Source organism: Rhyacophila brunnea, unplaced genomic scaffold, assembly GCF_057557595.1.
Source record: "Rhyacophila brunnea isolate RB1 unplaced genomic scaffold, BYU_Rbru_1.0 scaffold_1, whole genome shotgun sequence".
NCBI classification, from domain to species: Eukaryota; Metazoa; Arthropoda; class Insecta; order Trichoptera; family Rhyacophilidae; genus Rhyacophila; species Rhyacophila brunnea.
In genome coordinates this window covers 57,298,845-57,314,254 of record NW_028232751.1, presented here as the reverse complement: position 1 = coordinate 57,314,254, position 15,410 = coordinate 57,298,845, and the positions used below count along the sequence as shown (strand labels likewise).

The 15,410-nt window shown below is 31.7% G+C and overlaps 1 protein-coding gene across 2 annotated transcripts in view; it reads right to left on the bottom strand.

The window, feature by feature from the left end:
* Nucleotides 1-13,907, bottom strand: part of LOC147080000 (facilitated trehalose transporter Tret1) — a 44,256-nt gene extending 30,349 nt beyond the window's left edge. For both annotated transcript variants that reach the window (XM_085955106.1, XM_085955154.1), the window contains exon 1: nt 13,661-13,907. The gene's annotated coding sequence lies outside the window, so the exon portion shown is untranslated. The remainder of the gene's footprint in view (nt 1-13,660) is intronic.
* Between the last annotated feature and the right edge of the window lie 1,503 nt (nt 13,908-15,410).

The window sequence follows — 15,410 nt, the reverse complement described above, 5'->3', positions numbered from 1 at the left end:
AATAGTTTATGTACACTTATAAAAAAAAACTAGATAGGAAGGTACCATACTGTGGACAAATCAATGATGTATAACATTATTAGAACGAATAGGTACATAATTTAATGTCCGTAAGCATGTCCGCGCAAAACGTATCCGGTAACTTGCACGAAACGTAGTAATTTGTACAAATTCGTATAGATACATCAGTCGGTTTAAATTTGCTATATATATATATATATATATATACAATCAGGGACAAAATCCCGAATGGCCGAAATCCCGAAAACCTAAATCCCGAAAGCCGAAATCCCGAAAAATAAAAAAAATACAAACAGTAATAATTCTCAACAACTACCAACTCGAAAGCAAACAATACTACTTTTTATAAAAGAAAATGCAATAAAAAAAAATACATATATTTTGACAATTATTATTATTATCTTAGTTTCCATTTTTCTACAAAAAAATGGTTTTTTGTCTCTCCTGTAAAAATTGCAATTATTAGTTTATTACACTTTTTACACTTGGCAATTTCTTTACTTTTAACCCAACAAAAAATTACAATTGATAGATTTTGTTGCCACTTTCAATACCGAATATATAGATATTGTCTGATTTTTAAAATCGGTATTTTGGTATCAAAAAATATTGGGATACCGGTTTTGAAATACCGATATTGCAATCCCTATATCTATGCTATGAGAGTCAAGAGTGTTAGTGGATATAGGTAAACATTATGTTGTAGTAGCTTTATTTCAGATAACAATTAATAGCGCGACTGTTAATTAAGATTAAGTATTATTATTAAAATATAAGTACCGGAAGCATCAGAACATTACGTCATAAAGATTGAGAATATAAAAAGTTAATGCGCACTTGTTTTTTTAATTACCATGCTCAGGTTACTTTCATTTAGCTCAATACAGCTTCAGTTAAACTTGAAAAGGTAATGAACTGAAGGTCAATCAATTGTACTATGTTGCGTATAATGTTTAGTGTCGAAGATTTTCTGCAGAAATTATTGACCGAAAATGTTGAATATACCTCTTAGGCATAAAGTCCACTAAAGCAGGCTTGCAGGGCGCTCGCGCATTTTCTATGTGAATCATCGAAAATACAACGTGATCAAATACGCCAGCGCACACTGGATTTGACGACGCATTGTGCCCGCCTGCCCCATGAGTCACCGTTTTTTGGCTTCTCAACGATACAAATTAACGAAAATACAACGTAGTCCATTCATTGAACACGGCAAGCAAAATCAAAATCACGCTCCTCGAAGCGTCGTCGATAGACGGGCGAGAAGCCATTATTTAAGAACAGTGAACTATTTGTATAGTTATTGCGTGTCCGATATTAATTACAAGCCCCGTGAAATTTAATATTATTTTTATTGCTTTGTTATGAGAGACGCTGATAATAATAATTATTTTGTGCTCCTTGCGCCCCTTATTACATATGTGAAGGGTAATGCGCGGGTGGGAGGAGGCCTACTCAGTAGTGAGCGCACCGAACGCTTTTTTGGTGAGCATCTAGTAGAGATTGCAATACCGATATTCAATTATTTATCGATACCGAAATACCGGTTTCAAAAATCCAAAATACCAGTATTAACAAAGCATACACGTTTATGTTTTTTGAAAATTAATGTACTATGTTATTTTTTCATTACTTACTACTGTATTGTATATTGTATATTACATTTAGTGTAAAAGGTTAATGCTGCCAAAAAGCAAATATTATATTGACTGAAACCAACAAAAGTTAAATAATAATAAAACAAGATCGAATTGTCTTGATGAATTAATATTTCCAATTATTCTATAACTATTGATCCAACGTTGATTGTACCTACATCCAACAAAATAATTTCAAATTTGAGAGAGATTTTTCTGGACCTAGACTCTAGACTTATAGTATTTATAAAAATCAGCAGTTCTAAAATATTATGATTTATACATATTTATAAAGGATAACATATTTATAAAGGATATTTGAACATAATTTTCTTTAGTAGTTAAGAAGTTTGACAATAAGTGCGTTCCGCCACCTTTATTTTTCAAAAAAAAGCCCTGACTTTATGTATAATGAGGAAATAAGAGATCGATCCAAGCAATGCCTATCTACAAATGTGGAGCTACGGGATTCTGACATGACTTGGAATGACGTATGAAGATTCTGGGATCTTAGTAAAAATATCCTAAATATAGGTAATATTATGTATATTGTGCCGATAATTTTGCCTAGGTACTTATTGGCACTTAAAAATGTCCGAAATTAATTAAAATCAAATATTGCTGTATTTAATTAATAAATTCTAAAATAATTAGGGCGCATCGAAACGTTTGATATGAATTCGCTCCTGACAATAACTTTCATAGAGTATTTTCAAATGTCATAATATCATGGTTTGTTTGTTGCATAACTGGGAAATATGACAAACTGACATCTGTTTCAGTTATTTTGTTAAGGGTATGAAAGAAGCCTCAAACTTATATAGGTATGCAAAATCATTGTAAAATTCACATAATGGTGAAAATAATCCAATACTAGAGATCATCACCATAGGGCATAGAGATTAGAGACCATAACTAGAGGGATTCATTTGCACTGTTTGTATTAAAATACTAAATAGGTAGCCATAGAATAACTAATATTCTATACAAACGAAAAAAAATGGACACGATAAAATACGAGTAATAAAAATTTTAAAACAGATTATAATTATATTATATTTCAGCGATATGACAGCGAGTCGCAGTCAAAGCCTCGGTAAAATCACATTATAATATTTTTCAAGAACTAAATATTTTACATCTTCCAATGTATGTATGTATAAGAAAAATAAATGTATGTAATACCTATTGCACATGCACAAATTAAAGGTTACTGAATAAATACATACTTAATAAATCAGATTGCTACACATGCGACTTTTTTTACTATGTTTACTTACATATATCATTTTTTTTAAATACTACCAAATTATTACAATTATGAGATTTCACAATACTGTTAGACAACCGACACATCCACTTACATTCAAATTATATAATAAAGTTGGAATTTGCCAATTATTTTCATAAAAAAACACTTCAAGATGCCCTTCGGATAAACAACATATTTTAATATCTTTGTAGGCATTGATAAGTTGTTAAATCAGAGCTCGAAATGGACTAGGCGCACCGATTCGTAAATTCTTTGAGAATATCTCCTTATTGTAAACAGGTTATTACTGAACACTGCTTACAGATGGCACATTTTTTTTCTGCGTGTCATATGCTCTCTCATGACCCCCACATCCTAAAACAGGCCCCCAGACTAGAGTCTTTGGTGCCCCCCCCCCCTACCTATCGCTAAGGTTAAAGGCAATGTGACACTATGCAAGCATTTTCCAAATGGTGTTCGAGGTAAAATTATTTAGCGATTTTTTTTATTTTTGAAAACATCTACTTGAATTATGGAGTTGTCGAGTATTGACACACAATAATCAAAAATTATATCGCATAACCATATGTTTTATCTCACTTATCTGGTTAACCCATCACGCCGGGCTCCCAGGCCAGAGCCATGTGCTCTCTACTGCTGGTCTAAGCTATATAAATTTTTGATAAACACATTTTGATAATATTTTGTTTAACAACTTATCAAGCACTCCGATTGGGAAAATTGTCTATTTCGTGCCCTGGATACAACTCTGTACGTAGGTACTGAGTATTTATTAACAGACTGTAGTAACATTGAGAACGCATACCTTGCATTCATTTCAAGCAACATTCTCCTCACAAGTTGATTACCGTCGCTAACTATACATATCCTGTCACGCGTTCAGGCATATATATAAACACATTCATAATATGTATATAGAAGTCACGGTTCAAGAGACATACTCAAAAAAGGAAGAAAATAAAAGTCTGAGATCCAACAGGTACGCACTAGGCTTATTCCAACGTGCGGCGATATGAATGAGATTTTCCGGCAACGTTATTATTTTCGTCTATTCACTCATCACTGGATTTAACTGAAATAATTACAAGATCAAAAGAACTTTTTATATACAACGTTTTTGAATTTTGTTATATTAATAAATAAATTATTATACTGAAAGTATGTAAGTACAGTACACTCTCGGTAATCCGCCGCTCGATTATCCGACAATTACTATAATCCGCCGTTATTACAACGTTTTTATTAGCTCGTATTCTTGTTTGTCCGGTGGTTGTTTGTCCAGTACATATCTTGCAATCGGTTTTTACCTAACTTCCCGACTAGCTGGACATTTGAAACTTTTAGAATATATCAGAACACGATGTCAATGCATTCTCTTAATACTTTTAGCCATCTTTAAGTATAATTGAATTCATTTTCAGTTAATTCTGTTTTATATGGAAAGTTATTTCAGAAAAATTCGTAAGTAAAAGACTATTATTGGTTGGTAAGAAGGTGAAGCAACTAAATTATTAATATATACGTGCGTTACTATGGAAATCAAAATTAATTGTCAAAATGACATTTCAATAGGTATTCTATATATGTTTGTTTTGTATTTACTTCATATCAAATACAAGCTTAAGCATATTGAGCATAATAATGCAACAGAAAATTTAAAAATTTTTACTGGTTGAAAGCACAAAATCAAGCTCTATAATTCGCCGGTATTCGATTGTCAAATTCAGTAGTTCGCCGCGTACAAGTATACAACGCAGATGAGACGGGTTTATTTTGGAAACTTCTTCTTCGTAAAACGTACGTTCATCGCGAAGAAATTAATATACTAGGTAGGAAGGTGCCCAAGGCCGCATCACAATTATGCCGTGCTCCAATGGACACACAAACTGAAGCTTTTGGTCATCGGGAAAGCCGGAATCCGAAGCCATTCAGGAATATCTGCCTCACTGAACACCTGGTTGTGTCAAGTGATTTTACTGTTTGATATTTAGTTAATAAACTTAGTTTATTAATAATATTATGTACAATTCAGTAAATACTTGATTTTGATTATATACCGTAATTTACTAGTACAAATTTCTCAAAAAAAACTATTTTTACGAAATACCTACCTACCTGTTTAAATTTTTACCATATTTTCTATGTATGCACTATAATCCGACACTTTCACTAATTGGACACTTTTTTGTTAATAAGTTTATTTACTTAATTTATTACCTATGTAAATAAAATCTGAGGCCATCCAAAAACTGTAATTAAAATCGATGATATCGATTTAACATATTAAATCATTCTTCAAATTCAACTAATTTTATTTTTGCTTTAAGTATAAAACAATTGGTTGTATCTTTAACTTTTCAAATAAATAAATTAATAATTTGTCTCAAAAGGTGGTAAGTATGAGGAAAATATGAAGAAATAATATTTTTTTGTAAAACTGACCAATAGTTAAAATATGATAAGTACCTACATATTCCCAGGTATTAGGTATTTGTGTTTGTAGTTTAAAAAACAGCGTATCTACTATATTTACCTACACATTGATAAATTCTTAATTTTTGTTTCACATACTGACCATGAATATTACGAAATGTTATTTTTTGCCAACACATGTTTTAACAACACTAGTGAATGACCATGTTTACCAAAAAAATATGTACCTACCTTCCTAATAAAATATGCATTAATATCAACATAACAAATTAAGTATTTGAAACTTGAACAGGAAACTGGTCTATTTTATTAAATTATCTAGTTTTTAATTACTGGTCAAAGTTCGTTATGTATAAGAGTTGATATTGAGTATAATAAAATACAAGTTTTTTTTTTAATTCAGTTTAATTAATTTAACTGACTATGATATAAGAATAGTAAAACCACTAAAAATATTTTTATTGCAAATTAGATGTTTTATTCCGTTACATGTAAATTGTACGTAAAACATTTCACCGTGGCACAGTTCGCTGTGAGCTTTCTTATTGGAAAGAGATGACCGTATGGCGTATACTATACGGTCTCCAATTTTAATAGATCTAAAATGAACATTAATTCAATTTTCATAGCTGTTTATGGTAAAATTCATGATTTCAAGAATGAAAAACTAACCTAACCTAACAAATAGTGCAGTATGTCGGTTATTTTCAAAAATTGTTTGCTGCTGGCTTTCTGTAAAGTGTAAACCGACAATAAACGTGTTTTATTTAGACATGAATTTTATGTCAGTATTTACGATCCAAAGAGGTTGGACAGTCTTTAATATACGGCCATATATTTCCGATACAACATTTCACGGTGAAGTGTGATACGGTGCACTGCATACGTACATGTTTCCGGACACTGTTTTATTCAATGTAGGTATGTATCGTTTTTTTTTTGCACTGATGACTAAAAAATATTCTGGACCATTCTCATAAATATAAATGGTATACAATTCATTCCAAGGTAAAAATGTGTAAAAGTGTGGAGATACATATTGTGTCCATTACTGATTCATATAATATAATGTAACATCTAACTTAACATGACACACATTTAATCACAGATTATAAATTAAGTGGGTACCTAAGTATATGAAAAGTACCTACACGGTTCATTGCACCATGATCCAGTATGTATTGTTAAATTAAAGTGAATCTTGATTAGATATGAATAACATGTTAAAACATAGTATTTTTTTCGGAAAAATCAATATGTTAAATAAAGAATATATAAGAAATAAATAAATAAAGTATACGCTTTATAAGTTTGTACTTTTTACTATATCTACTAATACGCCTCTGCCCGATTACTTCGGATAAAATTAGATCAAATGATATTTACTTGTAACAATATATGTAGTAAAAAATAAATAAATAGATAATATATGTAAAAACAATATTTTTAGAATATAAGTAAATCATTTTTACCCTAGAGCCGGAGTGCAAAGTTATGAAGTCTACGTTAAAATTATTGCATATAATAAAAATGTTCAAAATACCATCTATAGTCTCTATAGTCTAAGCATCTAACCTTTAAGAGAAGTTATCAAACTACATTTCAATGATAAAAATAATAATAAATTTACATAAATAATACCTAGGAAATAAACTGAAATCATTCGACGATTACTAATCTTATAATAGTGTTTTTAATTGAAAGTACCTAAGTACCCATATTTTTGAATTTAATATTTGTTTTTCTTTTTCCTTTCTTTGAGACAAATGTTCAGTAAGTCGTGTGGCCCGGACAGCTTACCGTCCATCAAAATTGGTTGCCTTAAATGGCAAGGCCATGTACACAGGATTGACGAGTCATGCATGTCAAAAAACTGGCAGGGTAGTGTCGAGTTAGGTTTTATGACACCGGGTCTATTCTTAACAATTATCACCTTAGCACATTTCTGTTATTTCCATTGGTCTAAATTTAACGGAATGTATTCCATACACAAAGCAGTTATCGGCAACTATCTCCAATTCGCAATACGGCGAAAATCGCTCAAATTCGTGTATGTTCGTGCTGCCAGTCCCCTACCTACCGATAAGTTTAAAGGTAGTGTGAAACTCTAAATTAACGTTTTTCCAAATTGTGTTTTAGTTCAAATTAAGGGTTACAGTTATGTATAAACCTTAATTCTTAATAATATATATAATATAACCCTTATATATATATTTATACGAATTATTAGCGATTTTTAATACATCTACTTTAATAATGGAGCTGTCGAGTATCGACACATCGAAAATATAATGCACAATTATATAATTTTAAATGTTCATGGCCATGAAGTATAATAGCGCTTCAGGGGACTTTTTTTTTACTATTAAAGCTAATTTATGATGTGTGTTTATCTCACTTATCTGGTCAACCCGACATGCCGGGCCCCCAGGCTAGAGCCCTGTCAGCCAGTGTTGCCACATTTTTCTATGCTGATTATAGTACAAAGGCGTAAAAACTATAGTATTTCTGAAAAATATATAGTACAGGAACATTTTTCGTCTTGAATCCTTTAAAATTATAGTATTTTGGTATATTTGGCGTAAAATTATAGTATTTTATATTTTTCACTTAATTAAAATTATAGTATTGTACTATAATTATGGTACGGTTGGCATCACTGCTGTCAGCTCTCCCCAGCCATGACCTACAACACTCCGGAATTCGGGTGGACACCGAGAATTTTTTGACAGTTCCATTAGAGATTGGGTTTCTAAAAAAACCCGACATTAGTGTTTCGAAATTTAAATCTAAGATTTTTTTCTAAAAAGGGTTCTGGAGAATTACAAATCATTTTTTTGTAATAATTTTTTATAGTTTATTGGCTTTCAGTTTCAATGTTTAAAATCATTCTCATAATTTTTATGTTTGGGGGGTGCCAGGGCCCCTTGGCCCCCTCTGGGTGCGCCACTGAACTAAACTATCAAATATATCGATTGCTCTCATTTCCCAGCTTTATTTATAAAATAAATTATAATGTAGTAGATAAAATGCGCCTTCCAGAATAACCTTATATATAGTAAGATGAATGAACCATGCGCTGTTATCATGTTACGTACTGGGTCAATAAATTGTTATTGAAACGTCCATATAAATATTATCTATATTCTATGAGCTATATTTACCCCATATCTCCACACAGGATAGTAAGACGCTATGTCGGAATATAAAATTATGGGTGGTATGCATGGCCCCCGCAAGAGGGAGCTGACAGGGCTCTAGCCTTGGGGCCCGGTCATTGCAGGTCGAGCAGTTAAGTGAGATAAACACACACCACGAATTTGTTCTATTAGGCGGCGCTATTTTGCTTGTAAAATATTAACATTTTAAAATATCGAACATGCATAACTTGAAAACCTCTCAGATATATAGGTACCCACTAGAGAAAATCATTTTTGAAACGATTCTTGGCGGGATTTGAACCCGTATACTAGTATCGCGCAAACTGTACATTAACCAATTATGCTACGAACCTCCTATCTAATTACGACAATGGAATGTTACATTCTCAAAATCTTGTGAATTATTCGTTGAAATATGTTGCTATGCGATGCAACTTGATGTGATGTGATGATTGATATTCACGTGTAGAATTTTATGTTTTTAATAATTATTGTTTTAATGTGTTTCCTGACTAATAAAAATAGCTATTTATCCAATATGGCGAAGGGTCGCATGTTACTTGACTACCACAAAAGAGGGTCGCAATCACTGCCACATAATATGATGACGAGTGCCGACCACTCAATAATTAAAGTGAATTTATTTTAAAATACAAAAAAAAACTCTTCATTTTACCAAGTGGAAACGTGGGGTTCCGCGGAACACCGTTTGGGGAATACTATTGTAGAACATCACACTGCCCTTAATTGGCCTAGACGCCCGTTAGAATGCGGGGGCCATGTTATTATATAATAATATTATTACATATTATGTAAGTACAAGTTAATTTTATAAACTATGTCATTTTATACAAAATCGAGAAATTTGATTTAAATTGAGAAAATCACTTTATAAACATTCGCTTTTGATTAGGTGCCGCAAATATAATTTACATCCGGCAAAGGTGCATGGACTATTCTAAGGTTGACCGCATCTGGCAGATATTACCCATACGAATGCAGTTAAAAGATATTATTTACCAATGTAAATGATAAACATAGTACCAACCTTATTTTAGTAATGAGAGTATATTTATTATGGAGTATAATAATTATAGGCAAGATAACTACCTACCTTCCTTTATTACGGATTGTTATCCCGAGATTACCAGATTCGTATTTTTTTTTAAATTTAAATAATGTAATTTTTGTCGTTTTCTTTTACTGTCTACGCAGTGGTTTCCCAAACTTTATGTTACTACGTCCCCCTTTAAAAAAATCTTATTTTGCCACCTCCCTTCTTATTTCATAAAATAATACACACATTTTTAAATGATAAAACATGTATTACAAAAAAAACGTAATTGACAGAATAATAATAAAAAAATTTCTATAAGTAGGTATATAATTATTATATATTATTCCTTTGTTATATGATGGATGTTTGTTTATTATATTGCAGATAATTCAGTTTATCCCGTTTCGCAAAAAAATGATGTTACGAATGGCAACATTACTTGCATTGCTTTGTTTGACAGAGTATTACATTCTTGACTTCGATTCAACTAAAATTGAACAAGGGTTTCACTCTGAATTTTTGGTTTCAATGAATTATCGAATGATAATTCTACCATATATTTACTTTACAATAGTAGTCATTCCAAATTCATCGTATTGATGGCGCCTGCTTTTGCCCTAGTCTGCGGCTCCCCAGGGAGGCGCGCCTCCCAGCTTGGAAATCGCTGGTCTAGAGTGTCCGGTACCGAAATCGCATGTGAATTTATATAAAAAATATATACAGGAATTGTCAGAATTCGTAGTACTTTTTGATTGATCATTCATTATTGTGTAGTTGCCTCTCTATGGTAGTTCCCTGGTATTAATAAACCAATGCTTACCGCACCTGTGTGTAGGTACCAGGGAACTCAGAAATAATGGAAACTGAAATACCCAACGGGTGTGGAGTAGGGATTCCAATCCCGGGATCCCGAACTATTTTCGATACCTATGAATCCCGGGATTGGTAAACATAATCCCGAAACCGGGATTGATTTCATTTATCAAATTTTATGGAAAATAAAATAAAAAAGAAAATATAACAGAAAAATACTTTTAATAACATATAACTACATTAGAAATAAACTGAGTTTGAATGAATTTTGATTGATTACCCATGCGTTGCACAATTCATTTTATATTTTCACATTAATAAAAATCAGAAAAAATGGGGAAAAAACAATGCTTCGCACTATTAACAAAGTGATTCCACCATGAGATCTCATACATTTTACGACAGTTTCATTTTTGGCTGACTGAAGCGGAAAGGCCATAAACCGTGATTTACTTTACTATTTTTAATCTCGCTAACCCATTCATTAAGTCTTTACTATCAGAAACAGCAGCCTCATATAATGTAAACACTAAACACAATATTGATTCGACGAAATATTATAAAAATAAAAATCGTTTAGATTTGTAAATACTTTAACACAAATTAATTCCACATAATATGTACGATTCTGGTAACATCCGTGATACGAATTTGAGAAATAGAATAAATAAATCAAGAAACATTTAGTTGGACGTTTCTACCAGAAAATGCTATTCTGGAGACCCTCTGATCACAGGCGGAATCGCCGGATAATAAATAGCCATTTTTTGCTGCTTTACACAATCGTAACAACATCAGAAAAAACTAAAAAAACTAACACTTCATGCTTCGGTATTACTTCGGGCATATTATTTAGAATAATGTTTTAATTATTTAAATCTTTATTTTTTTTATATTATATGCCAACACAATATGTTATTTTTTATTTTAGTTGAACTTGTATTTGTTATCTTTTCGTGAATAAATAAAACTGTTTTACTCTCAAATTATTATTTATATTAAAATATTATTTACTTATTCCATTAAAGCTATGTGTTTCCAAGATTGAACGTACACAATATTAACAATACATGTCTTAAATAGTATAAATTTAATTATACTACATTTATTTTTGACCGATTTTATCAATGTTTTTTGTGTATATAAAAAAATTATATTAACTATCGAAAAAATGCCAATCCCGGGTTCGTCAAATTGTAATCCCGAAATCCCGGAATCAAAAATTTAGCTCGGGATTGGATTCCCCAGTGTGGAATAACAGGCAACCGATCTCGAGTGTGGGAGAATACGGGATAAACTTAAATACTATTCTAAACTTGTCCGTCGTTCTGCCAACTGCTCTCAGTTTATGCACTGACGCTCATTCAATATTGGTGTAATTGTAGGTTGACTGCTGCACGTAAATAATGTGTGGTTCATTTTCGTAGAACACTCACACATTCAAAACCCTGCGTCAAAATGTAGTGTACTGGGATAAGTATAGCTTATCGGAATTCTATTCATTAATCTGTTCTGTGGTAGGTATAGATCTACCATCATAAATTGGCATTTCAGCGAGGGCGCTAGTATGACATTGAGAATATTACCATAACTAACAAAAAAATGGTAATTTATATTTTTTTATTGGTAGTAGATTTCTCTACAAATATTATGCAATCCATAATTCGAGAAACATGTTGTAAAATTAAATGGTATTTGTAACAAATTTAACCTCGATAGACAATTTTAGTTTCAAATTCGACCGGCTGCCAACTTACGATGGTAGATCTTTACATATACGAAGGTTTTCAATAACTATGCTTATTTTTTATGAATGTAAGAAGAATATTGATATTTTTTCCACAATTCATATAAAAACTATTCTAAAATCCCAGGTTTCCAAAGCTTTCAATCCCGGGATTTCTGTGTCAATAATTCAAGCGAGTGGGATAGCAAACTTTAGTTCAGTATAATATAGGTCTTATCAGTTATCTACTCATTCTATCATTATTAATTTGAGGTAGTATTTACTTCCATTTAGTCCAAAATCCATACTGTAAAACAGTAATCCAGGCTATAAAGTATAAAATAATCTCTCTCATCATGCAATATATGCAGTGACGTCCCGCGGGTGTAGGCATGCCATACGTTGCATAGGGGCGTCATATTATAACGGGCGGCAAACGAAGGACCGAATACAAATACTAGCAGTGACGGTTTTCCATCAGGAAAACGTTGAAGTCACTTCATTATAAAGTATCTACACATTAGTTTTTCAAAAATAATCGAAGCTTAAAATTCCTAAATGTTAACATAACTGTTATTGTATTCTATAGCTCATTGAAATACATATTGTAAAGGTAGTACCTAGGTACTTTTTTAGAGGCAATTTCAAACTCAAAATGAAAGGGAATGGTATTCTAATGAGTAAGGACGGCACTATACCTAGGAACGTCACTGTATACACACCGAACTCACTGTAAAATACTGTCATAAGTCGGAAATCGTCTTTCTACGATTATAATTATTATGAACTCTAAACCCAAGTACTCTCCGCGAAAATTCACTTAATAGTCTTAATACAGTATTATTATTTATTAGGTACTTTTCGAACACTGTTCAATCGATAATAACATACTTGTAACTAGGTTACGACACCAGAAGCCATCTAAGCCTAAACAACCAAAAATATGTATTAATTGTCAAATAATATCATAATAAAATAGAAATATTAAACTATCCCCGTTTGTTTATGTTTTAAAGGACAGTGGAAAATGTAGTTGAAAAGAATTCATGTTTTCTTTCTATAAAAATAATTATGCACCTACTAATTTATACATCCAGACTTTTTCTTATACTACTTTTATGTATACTAATTATGATTAATGGCTTTCCTGCCAAATGACATTGCATGTATTAATACAGTATTTAACTGGAGTTGCGAATTGTTTATTACATATTTTCTTCTTTGCAATAATATAGGTACACACCTTCAAAAAAACAATAAAAAATATTTACCTACTTGCCAAAAGCTTGAGTATATTCAATATTGTTTAATAACCAAAACAGCCATATATTAAGATTTGTTTTAATCATTTGGTACACCCTTGTAGCTATACCATTATTTAGCTTAAATACAAATACGGTACTCTTCTGTCACAAATAAAATAATATGTGAGTATGGAAATATAAATAAAAAGGTAACCAATGGTATTAATTTATGTAATGTATTAAATATATTAAGTATATAATTTGTGTATTAATAAATAGTTGTAAAACTTCTCACCTCCTAAATCGTTAAATCCGTAGTAACAAGATTAGTTTTTCACTTAGTTATACGATCGATTTTTCCTCGTCTAAAATCATTTTTAAAATGCGTGAAAATTAGGTAGGTAAGTAGATTAGAACTTGTTTGCAAAAACCTAATAAATATTGTTACAAAGTATATAGGTAGCTCATGTATTAAATAAATAAATTTATTTCGAGACTGTCGCGCATGCGGCCACAACCGATTAAAGCAAAACGAATACTGTATTGAATTCTTAAAAACACAATAATAGATACCTAATATTAGTGGTAACCAACCGGTGAAGCAAATGAAAATTTGAATACGTGTATTAAATAAGGCTCTAAGTACCAAGAAGAAGTAGGTATTGCCTGTAGTTACAAAATACCGAGTCATTGCAGTAAAATTTCATGAAGCAGACCTTTTGAGAAATGTAATTTTACAGTGTGAAGCAATCATGCAGCTTCTATAATTTTAAGTATTAAGAACTCGCAAGTGTCAACACTCCATTGTCAGCTATTTTATATTGAATGCCGTTGACCACTGCAGTGCTACTTACACCATTATAAATAAAACACGCCAACGGACATACAACGTCGACAGGTTTAATTATTTTACTGTTTTGACTTGCTTGAGGCACTTAGACTATAGTTGAAGGCGTTGGTATGTAGAACATTTTTCTATAAAAATGTAATTTTTTATTTTTTTGGTATTTAGCGCCTTAATTAATACACGTATTCATTTGATGAGCAAATAGATTCAACATAGTGGTGAGTATGAGGTAGGTTACAGTGCTCGAAAGAGAAAGGTTTATGAACCGGAGCGCTTGATAATTAAGTGTGCGAGGTTTTTTTATATACCTTTTATACCTACGTACCTACCTTCAATAGATAAATACAATAACAGTATTTAAGCATCTGATACGCACTATTACTAAAGATTTAGGTAGGTTACGTTTTTTAGCACCTCAAGCGAAAAAAACTAATTTATTCGAAATATGCTGTCAAACATGATATAATTGTACTTCCTTTATTTCCCGCATACACGCAGTGCATGGTTTTTGTACCCCCTCAGGATATCACTGCTTTGTACTTATAAATATAATGCATTATTTACAATAGTTTAATTATAGTATTAGTAATATCAAACAATATCCACAGACATCGAATATGTCGGAAATCGAAACCTAAAATACTAAACCCGAATCCTATTCAGTGACGTCCCGTGGGGGTAGGCAGATTGACCGTCGCTTGGAGGCGGCAGTTACTTGAAGGGCAGCAAATCGAGGGGAACCGTTTCGTATATATAGAAATAGCTACCTAAACTTAGTAATAACGAAAATATCTTTCCGTTAAAAAATTCAGGTCACTGTAGGTATATTTAGTAACATAAAAGGTTTAACAGGACTGTAATTTTTTGTGAAGTTCGCGATGTCTAGTTTACTTACGTTGCATTTCGACGTCCATAGTGACCAGTAACGACACATGCACGGGTTATAATAAATACGGTATAAAAAATGGGGCGGCATTTTGTCTAGAGGTGTCACTGATCATATTGAATTGTACAAAACTCTGATTATCCATAATTTATGTTATATTAAGATCGCCTAAAAACTTTGTAACGAAACAACGTGATTTGTTCGTTGTGATTTTCCGTTATTTCGAAACATTATACCCATAAAGCAAACTAAGTATTATTGCAATATCAGTGAAGTCCCTGGGCAAAGTATCGTCATTAAGCAGACTTAGAA